Source organism: Xenopus tropicalis, chromosome 2 (genome assembly GCF_000004195.4).
Source record: "Xenopus tropicalis strain Nigerian chromosome 2, UCB_Xtro_10.0, whole genome shotgun sequence".
NCBI classification, from domain to species: Eukaryota; Metazoa; Chordata; class Amphibia; order Anura; family Pipidae; genus Xenopus; species Xenopus tropicalis.
In genome coordinates, this window is record NC_030678.2 from 76,966,042 (window position 1) to 76,978,420 (window position 12,379).

The window sequence follows — 12,379 nt, forward strand, 5'->3', positions numbered from 1 at the left end:
GTTGGGCAGAGGAGGCAAATGAACAGAGACAGGCTGGATCTGTCTGAATGCTGTACATATCATACACTTGCTCTTCTGAAACATGTATATCTTTATTATGTTTAGTCTGTTTAAAAAGAAGCATATTATCAGACTGAGAAAGTGTCCAATGATAGCTTTGTTATTTGCATTTATGATAGAAATATAGACCAGGATGCATTCCCTTTGTTTACATTATTTTTAACATACAGTTTACATATTATCTCAGTAGGTTAAAGGTGTACTGTAATATGCGTCTGACTCTGAGAACAACAGTTGCTTCAGTAACAAACAAGCACCAAGTGCAGAATAAACAAACAGTACATTGTCAGTAAAACTTCCTGATGATTCACTGACCCAGTTTGCTTCATAAGTCTATTAAAGTTACCCTTGGTTTTCTGGGGTCATTTATGAACTGGCTCTAAAGGTTGGTGCTTGCACAGTGATCCCCTATATCCAGCCCCCTGGACTGCATTATTTCCATTGCTATTAATGCATATTTTCTAATGACCTGTACACAGAAGGCAAACCTCATAGTTATTAATGTGCAGTCTTTTAAAGGTAGTACATAAATAAACCCCCAAAGCCATGTTTGGGTCTAGGAGATGGTTTTGCTGTTAGTTTACAAAGTAAAAGATTTGTAGAATTCAAGTTTTTAATATATTGATCAATTGTGTTTTCAGCGTTCTCCTGTTTCTTATATAAAAGTACTTTCTAGCAGAGATTCGTGTTGCCTCTGCCTTAACTTAAACTACCTGAACAGTAGTGTTTTTAGATTTTAGATTAAGCTGTAAGAGTTGGGTATAGCAACTCTTTCTCCCACCAATTGACTGTCTCTTGTTGCACACTGGGCTATATGTAGAAAAGACAGTTCTGTCAAAGCATCCCTTGTCTTTTAACCCATCTAACTAGCAATCACTAATTTTATTAGGTTTTTCCCTGACCCTCCATAGCATTCGTTCAGCTATCCCGAATCTTCGTAGATTTTGCCTGGTTCACAGACTCAGTCCCTCTGATATGCATGAGATTGTGATATGCTTGACTTCTGGACCATTTGCCGAACACTGTAATAGGATAGGCCAAGGCCCATTAGGGCCAAGAGAAAAGCGAAGTTGTTTACTAATCGGTCCTGGGGCTCTGATGCCAACTCTCCAGACACCTGCAACTGAAATATATCCTTCTGTAAAATACATTTCGGAACTGTAGCACCATGTCAACTTACATAATGATAAATACATCCTCTACCTAGATGCCAGAATTCAGACACATGTCCTCAAAGCTGAGCTGGCATCCTGACCCAAGCACTCTCACAACCCCCTTTGCATGCAGATACCCACAATGTTCAGTAAAGTATAAGCAAAAATAATTTTGTACTGGTGTACTTCCACCATCTGCTTGTGTATCTAAACACTTGGCTAGACATTGTGGAAGAGGCATAGCTGTGGTAACAAGAAACAACTCCCCGCCTGCCCCCTAAAAAATCTGTACAATAAAATATCATTGCAGGTCCATGAGACCATAATGCACAAATTATGCAATATTTGATTTTTAGGGCGCATTAAATCATTAGAATGCATAGTGCTGTATTATAACTATGTTTTCCACATACAATGACTTCTCAATCTTATGAGCAGTTTTGGGTGGCATCACTAACCCCCCTCCACTGCCCCAGTTGTGGCAAAGTACCTGCAATAGACGGGAATATCCAGGGGTGAGACGTCCAAGGCGAATTATCATCCTGATCCTGTAACAACAATTCTTGGGTTTTCAACTACAGGAATAGAATAGGGATTCTGCGTTAAAAAAGATGTATGTTTAAATAAACCGTTTCAGTTTAAATGCTCCTATGTTACCACCACTGCAATTTCCCTCGAATATACATACAATTACACCTATCTTAATTTTACAATGTTGATTTAAGCATTGTGTATCATTCATAAGCAGCTATTGGTGATTACATTGTTTCTAATTGCTGACCCAATTCTGTGCTTACTCAACTGCGCAACCATATCCCAAGCAGTATACAGTTTATGAAATTTCCCACATTATCTAGCCTTTTCTACCTCCATTGATACACCCTTATATCACCTTGTTCCAGAGGCTGGACACCGTCTCTTCTTGGTAGGTGTTTGGTTCAAACTGTGGAACAAAGAATGTGCATAAGATGTTGTGTGAGAGACACTGCCTGTCACCCCAGCTCTTACCCCATGTACCTCCCCTTCTGTAATAACCAACATAACACCGCCTCTCCCAAAGAGAACAGCTGTCAGAAGAGATCAGAGCATTGTAGGCTCAAAACAGAGCCAGAGGGTATAGAGGGAGGAGGGAGATACCAATAGTTGGAATGAAAGGACAGAGTATATGGAGGACAATAAGCAATAAGAGCAATAAATTAAAAAGTGGTATGCAGAAAAATGATTATATTAACTGACGTGCTGGAAAAATGTATATTTCGTGCATTATTTGTTTACTTTCCTTGGTTGCAAGATTGTGCCACAGATCTTGTCTTAAGCTAATGCCACACCAGGCAGATAAACGCAGGCTGAGAATCCGTCCCTATTCTAACAGCTTTCTGTCCCTTTTTTTTTATGTCCCTGCGCAGATGTCCACTATGTGTGCCCGCACTCAGGTTGACGCAGTCATTCTGGGTGCAGGAATATCAGAAGGCAGTAAGGAGTGTAGGGGCAGATTTTCAGCCTATGTTTATCTGAAGGCGGAGAATCCGCCCGGTGTGCCACTAGCCTTAACCTCAATGGTATAACCCAATTTCAAAATCAAAAACTGATAATTCAGCACATAGTTATATACATTGTTTTTTTCTAAACCTCTGCTATGAGGTCTTTTTTTACTGTATACATCCTTTGCTTGGCCTCAGGACAGCTGTAAGCTTTGCAATTAAAATATGGGCCTTGTGCCTGGTAACACTAATGGCCCCACTCACCAGTTCTTATTTCAATCAGTGTCTCAGATGCATAACTGGGGCCCCATCGAGAAAAAAAACAAAAAAAATATGACACCTTTAATGGTTAACTATACGGTAATACTACAATGTAAGTGCCTCAGAAGGGACCTCAGAGTCCAGAAAGCTTGCTCTGTAATATTCCTGTATAGTTAGCCATTAATAGTATCACATTTACGCCACTCTTGTTTTTTACCCAAGTCTTAAAATATATTTTTTCCCTATGATTGACTGGCTAACATGGTAAAAAGGCTTGTTTTGGAACTTGGACCTTGTGGCAAATTAATTTTAGGGTCCCCCTAAACTTTTAAAAAGACATTACCAGTGATGCACTGAACCCCCTATTCCTCAAGCCCTCCCTTCCCCCTTCGCGGTTTCAGAGCCTCCATCCTCTAGCTACAATGCTGCATATGCCTAAATCCCCATATGTGATATTGTGGGTTGGCCACTTTGCACTACAGTTTTAATATGTCATGAAGGATTTTATACACACTGGACATTTTTTACTTAAACATCTTGTTTATGAGTGAATATTGACACTTGAGAAAGGGCTCTGCCCGAAACATGTAGTGTGCTGACACTGCTATTAAATTCACTGCAGTTTTCAATTGCTGCCTGGAGCTGTTTGATTCCTTTTTGCTTTTTGATCATATGATATACTGTTGCGGTGGCTCACAGACACCTGGAATCTGTAGCCCTATACTTCTGAGTATTTGTGCTGAACTATAATCCAAAAATTTTTTGTCTCAATATTGTTTTTACCTGTTTTTATGCTGTTATATTTTGCTAGAACACCTTGATGTTTAGGGCGTGAATATATGCATTTTAGGCTTTGTTGAATTACCAATATTTTTTCACCTTTTTGTGCCCTTGAATGCATTGACAAACCTGTTAAGTTAGTTACATGCAAAGGACACACAGAGTACACATAGTTATTTTGGAGGGAGGGGGCTTCTGGGAAAGTGAATAGATTAGGGGGAAGGGTGGATTTTGAAGCCATAATGGAAAAAGGTTGTCTCAGCAGCAAGAGGAAAGGCAAATGAAAGAAGCTTTCTGTTGTGGCAACAGCCTGCAAAAGGCAAAATTTGTAGGGAGTTGTTTGCTGTGAGAAGACTTCTGATTGGTTTACAGTTTATTACCTACTTCCAGCATAGCAGTTCCCTTGTGAACTGTAGTCTGAAAAGCTGCTTATCTACAAGGGATGATGGGATCTTTTTTCATAGTAATTTATGCTTTTTATGATAAAGCAGTTAAATTATAATACCTCATACAATATTTCATTGGCACCATTCTTTTTTTTTAACAGTTACCCAACAATGTAGCATGTATTCACAAAAATGTATGCTTGTGTTGTTCCTTGAAACTGACCCTTTGCAGTGCATTTACTGGAAAAGCAGTAAATCCTCTTAGATTGAGGGCACTGCTAGTGACAATATTAGATTTGATTTTAACCAATCTCTTTGAAAAACCATGTCCTAATTCCTTAGATAATCATCTAGCAATGTCCTAAACATTCTGCTTTTTCATGTTGTCCTTCTATAATGTGCAGACTAAGTTCAGCATAGATCACCATTAATGTTTTATATATGTATAAATAATTCATTCTGCAGAATATGAGAATGAGGCTAAGGTTATTATCAAGTCTGAGCCTGACTTACAGAGCAGTGATTGTACATTGTGTTTGCAGAGTGCAAAGCAGCGTTACGTCTCCTGTGTAACGCCCAAAGTACTGTATATGGTCTTGGTTGATCAGAAGCCTGTACTACGAATATGTCAGAAAGCATAGCATGCATCAGGAAATGTCAGTTTTGTGAGACTTCTTAGTTTCGTAAGAGGGCAAGGTCTGTGTAGTGATCTCATGATCTTCCCATCTTATCAGATCTTACTGTATTATACGTACCAGATCCTGAAGATGTTCTTGTGCTTCTTCCCAAAAGCAGCGTTAGATCAACCTGTATATACAACATACATTATCATTAAAATGAAGACTCACAAGTAAGTATGCAGTCCATTTGTGACTGCAAAGATAGCATTTTATATCAAAATATATATAAGCTGTGAACTGGTCTAGCCAGTCTGTAAATGACTGCAATTTCTTTGGAGGGAAATAAATGGCTTTCGCCTAATTTGTGACTAGTGTTATCTTAAGGGCAAGGAGGGTTTTGTTGTATGTCTAAAGTATACAAACACAAATTCACAAGTATACTGTACACACTAGGAATCATTTTTTTATTTATCCGAATACTGAATCCTACACAAATCATTTGTCTAAATACTGAACCAAATCTGCACTCTAATTCACATTTTCATGTTTTAGATAAATAAAAAAAATTCCATAATCTCTAAACAAAAACATTCATTTGCCCAAAATATTAAAGTCACATGACTTTAAGTGTTCGTCTTAAGCAAATCCTAACCTTTAGGATTCGTCCAAAAACCGAATCTTAACCTTTAGAATTTATCCGAATCCAAATTGCAAATGCAAATTAAGAAGGCTGAGAGAAGGCCCTGTTCCTAAGAGGTTGCAATCTAGAAATATAGGAGAAAGCCACCATGTTTCATGCAAAAGCATCAGTGGTCCTGCAATGAAGGCAAACTCACCTCATTGATCCAGAGAGCAGAAGAGTTGCAGCTAACAACTTGCAGGAGAGCAGGGGCTGCTGGAGAATGAGAGCTTGAACTTGTGCTGTCAGGCAGTGATAGTATGTAGAACAGAATATCTATGTTCAAGACTGAACTGAAGCTGAGATCGCTGTTTATGTTTGTGACCTGAGTGTGAGTGTGCAGACCCTGAGCGTGAGTATGGAAACACTTGAGCAAAGCAGTGTGTTCACGTGTGTTTAGGTTTTGAAATATGTGTGTGTTTGAATGCGCTGTTCCTCCCCTTGTGCAGCTGTCCTAACTTGGTATGCAGGGGGGAGGGGTAGATATGTATATATAGTTGTTAGCCTATATGTAAAGCGGTATACAATGTAAGGAAGCCAGTTGCTTTCTCAAGGTCACAGTCATGTTTATCATATGTCACTTACCTGGGCTGTAATTTTCTATTTTAAGGCTATACCCAAAAATAATTTGTCAACAAGTGATCATTTTCCGGACACCTAAACATATCAAATATATATATGTGTGTCTGTACGGTTACAGAACCATTACAGTAACAGTATATAGAACAATGCATCACTAACGTATGGACCACTATCTTGTAAATATGATTGTTCGCAGAACACATCTATCGCGACACAGGCCATGCAAGACGGCAGGCGGATTTTTGGTTTAGACTATCATCATCTGATTGTACTGCTGTCATTGCAAGATTGGTTGTGCACAAATGTATGTTGTTGTATGACAAAGGGATATGACCAAAATGTTCAAACCTATCAGCCCGCAGTAACAACATACTGTATATCCATGGCATGATAATATCCCTACAGATCATTTGCACAAAACAGGAAAACAAATGATCCTTGCACTGTGTCTGAAAAAATATATGTTTATGTATTTGCCCAGCTCAAATTAAATTACTAAAGTACTCCTAAAGTAGTTAGGGTAACATATTCATCTGGACTTCTTTGCAGGGATGAATTTGCATCTTGGCCAGTGTGAGCCACAGTGTGGGGCTAAACTCCCCCTGAATAGATTGGTACCATCCCTGATAATAGGCCAACCTAAGCCTGTTACACAGTTCATGGCCTGCTTCTCTGTATGAGATAATATTCAATGCAAGCAAAAAATTGTGAAGTTAATAATATTAATTTAATATCATACTTCAAGGGAATTACGCCCAACCACAACACAGGCGTTTTGAAAAGTAAACATCATTTGCAATATACATCAATTAAAAAGTAATATGGTTTGAAACAGTTACCCAAGCCTAGCCCCCTGTTACATTGCTGATCTGGCAACAATAGTCGACCCTTCTCAGCCTGCATCCTTCAAATCCCACAATTCTCTGCAGACATGATGTCAATAAGGAAAGGAACATCACAATACAATGCATTGTGGGTTATGTAGTTCCTACATGCTGTCTGTAAGGGGTAGAGAAGTTATTACAATTTGTAACATCGATTTTTTATTGCCTCCTCCCCTGCCTCCCCTGCCAGGATGATGCAGAAAGAAAAGAACTGTTTTGCAGCTGGATTTCAGCATATAAAAATGGTGTTTATTCATTATTATATCAATATTATGTTATAGGTGTAATAATAGACTGATTTATGGTTGTTAAACCATTGCTTCCTGGATCCTTTAACAGCCAAAGAGACATACAAAAACAGAATGCACAAAAAATAACTTGGAATGTTGTTTCTGAACTACAACTTTTAACCTATAACCAACTTTTAAACCTTCCTCAGTCCAAGGTACAAAGAGTTGTAATTCGATTAATGTTAGAGAAGATGTAATGTGCCTGAATGTTGCCTCAGAATCACATAACCTGCATGAAACCCTATGTATCAAAGAGACTCCTGTTACTAATTATGTAGAGCTTTATAGACTAGATTAGCAAGCAATCTGCACGCTTCAACTACAGAAAGAGGAAGGAAAGAATCCAGACTCTAAAGAAATGTTGCTGCTTTTTTTGTCACAAGGGAATTGGTGCATGTGTGGCAAGTATACATAACAACAGGAGGCACATTGTTCCACATATATCTGTATATATAAATATAAGCTTTCTATCCAGCTAAATGTGCATTTGGTTATGTGTTTAACTGTGTGTAGCTGCAAAAGTAGTAAAAGAGTTAACACGACTTCTCCGGTGTCAACAAGGTTTTGCTTTCAGGCATGGAGGAGGGAGGACACTAAAAGGATTTTGTGAAATGCCTTCAGAAAGTGCCAGGTAACAAGTTTGACTAGAAAGAGATTTTCTTGCCTCTACTAACTGGTTACTTATGCCCCAGTGTTTTTCTTTACAAATTCCTAAATGTGGACTTCATCTTGGAACTCATATTTTCAGTTTCAGGGATCTGGAATTTCCAGACAAAATTCTAAAGAAAAAGACACACAAAAAACTAAATCTAATTTCACTGGTATTTAGCTTTAGTGCCTATAGCTTCTTCTCAAGAAAAATCACTAGAAACAAAAGATCTCAGACTAAATTACTGTCATTAACTATCATAATGTGCTGGAATTGCGCTGCCCATGGCACATTCTTTAAATGTATTTATTGCAAGAGAAATGACTGCTAGCAGTTCAGGGTGTGCCATATCTAAGGTGTTAAAAAGTAATTTAAGAAAGCTGAATTATGAACCACCTCCCTGCTTATACAACACAGTTATGGTAATTATTTCATTGGGTGTATTATCATTTAGATTGAAATACTAAGAAATTAATTAAAATGCAATAAAGTGTTATAATGATTGTATGTTCTATTAGTAATCTTTCAGTGTTTGGTGCAATCTTTTGTATTTTTTATTCATGCTTTTAAACCCCAGCCTGTATGTTCTTTGATTGCCCTCTGCAAACAGTTGCTGTACCCCTTGCGCTAAAATAAAGCCAAGTCTGTTAGAGGATGCTGGGAGCTGTCGTTCAAAAATGCATTTGCTGCAGTATAGTGCCCTATTAATTTTAGGGCCAATCAGCCAATGACCCTCCAGCATTGCTGAACTACAACTTATTGGTGCTATGACAACTACTGACAATCAGAAAATACTGAAAGATGTTGCTTAACAACAGCTAGAAATCTGTAGGATTATGTACTGTGAATTGTTCAGAAATGCCCAGCCTGTAGCATTTTCTTGCTTCAAAGTTGCACAGTGTGGGAAGAAACTGGAGTACCAGAGGAAACCCACACAGTCAAAGGAAGAATATACAAGTTCCTTTCAGAGAGTGCCGAGGTTGAAATCAAACTCAGGACCCCAGCACCACAAGGCAGTAGTGCTAACCATTACATTAAACATTAGAAGTTCTCTCTCAGCTAATGCAGGAATGTAATATTTTGTTGTGGTTACTGCTGTCACAGAATGCTGACAGTTGGACGTTCTCCCAGAGCTAATGCTGTTGGGGAAAAGTGAATTGGAAGAGCATTTGGATTATAATTACATAGTAAGTTTGAAGATCTGCTGAAGCGAATGCTTTCAAAGGATGCTGGAAGTGTCTTTTAGCTAATGGTTTTTGGGAAAGCAGGAGGCTGGACGTTCATTGTCAGCTTATGCTTTCAGGGAGTGTAGTATTTGGGAGTGTAGAATTTCTGTTGCATCTATTGCTATCAGGGGATGCAGGAAGGTCTCTTTCAGCTTGTGCTTTTTGAAAATGCAGGAAGCTGGAAGTTCACAGTTCAACTAATGCTATCAGGCAATAAAGGAGTTTGGGCGTTCTGCTGGAGCTAATATTTTTTAGGAAGTTGGAGGTCTCTTTCAGCTGATTCTTTCTGAGAATACAGGAATTTGGAGTTTCTGCTGGAGTTAATAATTTTGGGGATTTCGGGAATTTTTCAGCTAATTCTGAGAATGCAGGAATTGCTGAAGCTAATGCTTTCTGGCGATGCAGGAATCTTTATCTCTTATAATTCTGTTAGGAAACTTAATAAAATTAAAATCTGCTGAAGCTAATTCTTGCAGAGAATGCAAGAATTTAGAAGCTCTGCTGCAGTTTATGCTTTTAAAGGATGCTGGAAGTTGGTGAGCATATTGAGCTAATGCTTTTTTGGGAATGGAATTGCTTGTATTTTATAACAGACAAGTACCTATAACTTTGTAGGGTATATATGTATGGAATCTGTTATCCAGAATTTATTGTACCTAGGATTTGCTGGAAGAGGTATCTTACCATACCTTAAAGTGATACTGACACTGAAAAACAACTCTTCAAAATATTAATGTACATTAAAAGTTACCTATAGATCATGTTGATTGTTTTTCACTGATAGAACTGCTTTTGTAATTAATTGTTACTTGTCATTCCTAAACCTGACTGTTGTGTCAACCTGACTGACCCTTCTCAGCCTGTCAGTTATAGCTTCTAATGCTAACAGACTCCTGCTGCACAAATATGGCAGGCACATCATAGTGGAACATGGGGGATCAGATAAGTAATGTAAAAGCTTTGGGCAAATACTTTTATGGCAAAAATAATAGCATGCAAATACAATGTTATAATAGATGTAAAAAAGGTTTGATTTCTGGTCAGTATCTCTTTAAAGCTACTAAAACATTTAAAAATATAAAAAAACAATAGGATTGTCTTTGTTACCAATATGTACTTTTGCAGCTTAAACGAGACCTGTGACCCAGACTTAAAAAGTTTTATAATAAATGTGGTTTTCTAATTTAACATGAAACCCATTTTTTAAATTAAAATATCCATACCTGTCATAAACTCATTTAGAAATCTCAGCTGTCAATCATATTTTGCCTTTACACCATATATATACTTCAGGCATAGAGACAGGTAATTACTTTCATTTTCTATTCTGCAGTTTCCAGATGTCACTGCACCCCTCTCATTCCCCCTTCTTCCTCACTGACTATAATTGTGCAGCTTGTGCATTGGTATGGGCATGAGTTCCCCCATTTTGGCATATAAACAAGATTTTAGGAAGATGCAAAGTATGTTGTAATAACAGTGTTCACAAAATGGTGCCTGCCTGTTTGCTGTAATTTTGAATTTCAGAACTAAAGGAAACAAGATATATATGGTGTAAGTCAGGGGTAGGGAACCTATGGCTCGGGAGCCAGATGTGGCTCTTTTGATGGCTGCATCTGGCTCTCTGCCAAATCATAAATAAAAAAAATAACGAGGGGCGTAGCCTGCGCTCGGCAGATAGAAGACGTGTTCTAAGCCTTAGAACACGTCTTCTAGCCACCGAGCGCAGGCTATGCCCTCCTCCGCATCGCATCCGGTATCCTTGGCACCCACCCTACCTTGCCCCTGTGCTCGGCGGATAGAAGACGTGTTCTAAGCCTTAGAACACGTCTTCCATCTGCCGAGCGCAGGCCACGCCCTCCTCTGTATCGCATCTTGCATCCTTGGGACCCACCCTACCTTGCCCCGCAGCATCCGCGGCCAAACATATTGTATGGCTCTCACGGAATTACATTTTAAAATATGTGGTGTTTATGGCTCTCTCAGTCAAAAAGGTTCCCGACCCCTGGTGTAAGTAATTCTACCTGACTAGTACAATAGAAAATAATTTGGAGTTATTTCTTGGGGTGACAGGTCACCTTTAATTATTATGAATTACAATTACTGTCTTATTATTACAAAAAAGAATCAAAGGGGAACTGCTGTAATGATAAAAAATTCAGTGTAATAAATAAATTTAGTAAATGTGTCTCACACATAGGGATGATTTATCAGCGGTCGAGTTTGATTTTTTCTCGATTCAAGTTTTTCAAATTCGAGTTTTGGTTTGAAAACTCAAATGTCTGGTATTTATTAAGTGCAAAAATACCAGAAAACTTGAATGTAAAAATTTGCCATCTAAAAGCTTTGCAAGTTTCTATAGAAGTCAATGGGAGTTGTTATAGGCAAAGTCAAGCCATATTCTGAAACTCCCATTTTTTGAGCTTGGAAACTAAGTACAATACCAAGATGTAACAAACGAACCAATAATACCAAGACAATTTAACCTCACAGAGCAACAGTTATTTGGGTGCCAGGGTTAGGAGAAGATAAACTACAGGTATCAGACCCCTTGTCCGGAAACCCATTATCCAGAAAATTCCAATTTCCAGAAAGGCCATGTCCCATAGGCTCCATTTTAATCAAATAATTCACATTTTTAAAAATGATTTCCTTTTTCTCTGTAATAATAAAACGTACCTTGTACTTGATCCCAACTAAGATATATAGTCATTGCCCAAATTGTTGGCACCCCAGAAATTTTTCCAGAAAATCAAGTATTTCTCACAGAAAAGTATTGCAGTAACACATGTTTTGCTATACACATGTTTATTCCCTTTGTGTGTATTGGAACAGAACAAAAAAGGGAGGAAAAAAAGCAAATTAGACATAATGTCACACAAAACTCCAAAAATGGGCTGGATAAAATTATTGGCACCCGTAACTTAATATTTGGTTGCACACCCTTTGGAAAAAATAACTGAAATCAGTCGAGTTTTGGACCACTCTTCCTTTGCAAACTGCTCCAGGTCTCTCTTATTGGAAGGGCGCCTTTTCCCAACAGCAATTTTAAGATCTCTCCACAGATGTTCAATGTGATTTAGATCTGGACTCATTGCTGGCCACTTCAGAACTCTCCAGAGCTTTGTTGCCATCCATTTCTGGGTGCTTTTTGACGTATGTTTGGGGTCATTGTCCTGCTGGAAGACCCAAGATCTCGGATGTAAACCCAGGTTTCTGACACTAGTGGCACCCTTCCATTGTAGGAACAATGGCATCAACATCTATACTCTGGTAGGGGCTCAAAGACATCAGCATCTGCACCAGAGATGTAGTTACATAGTTACA

General features: G+C 38.4%; 1 long non-coding RNA gene across 1 annotated transcript; it reads right to left on the reverse strand.

Moving 5' to 3' along the window:
- Positions 1–71: 71 nt before the first annotated feature.
- LOC100496400 lies at positions 72–5,863 on the reverse strand. Its single transcript, XR_208285.4, has 5 exons — positions 5,579–5,863; positions 4,878–4,929; positions 2,107–2,157; positions 1,705–1,789; positions 72–1,183 (listed from the first exon to the last, which is right to left on the reverse strand). It is a non-coding gene; the product is annotated as an uncharacterized LOC100496400 (long non-coding RNA).
- Positions 5,864–12,379: the final 6,516 nt, after the last annotated feature.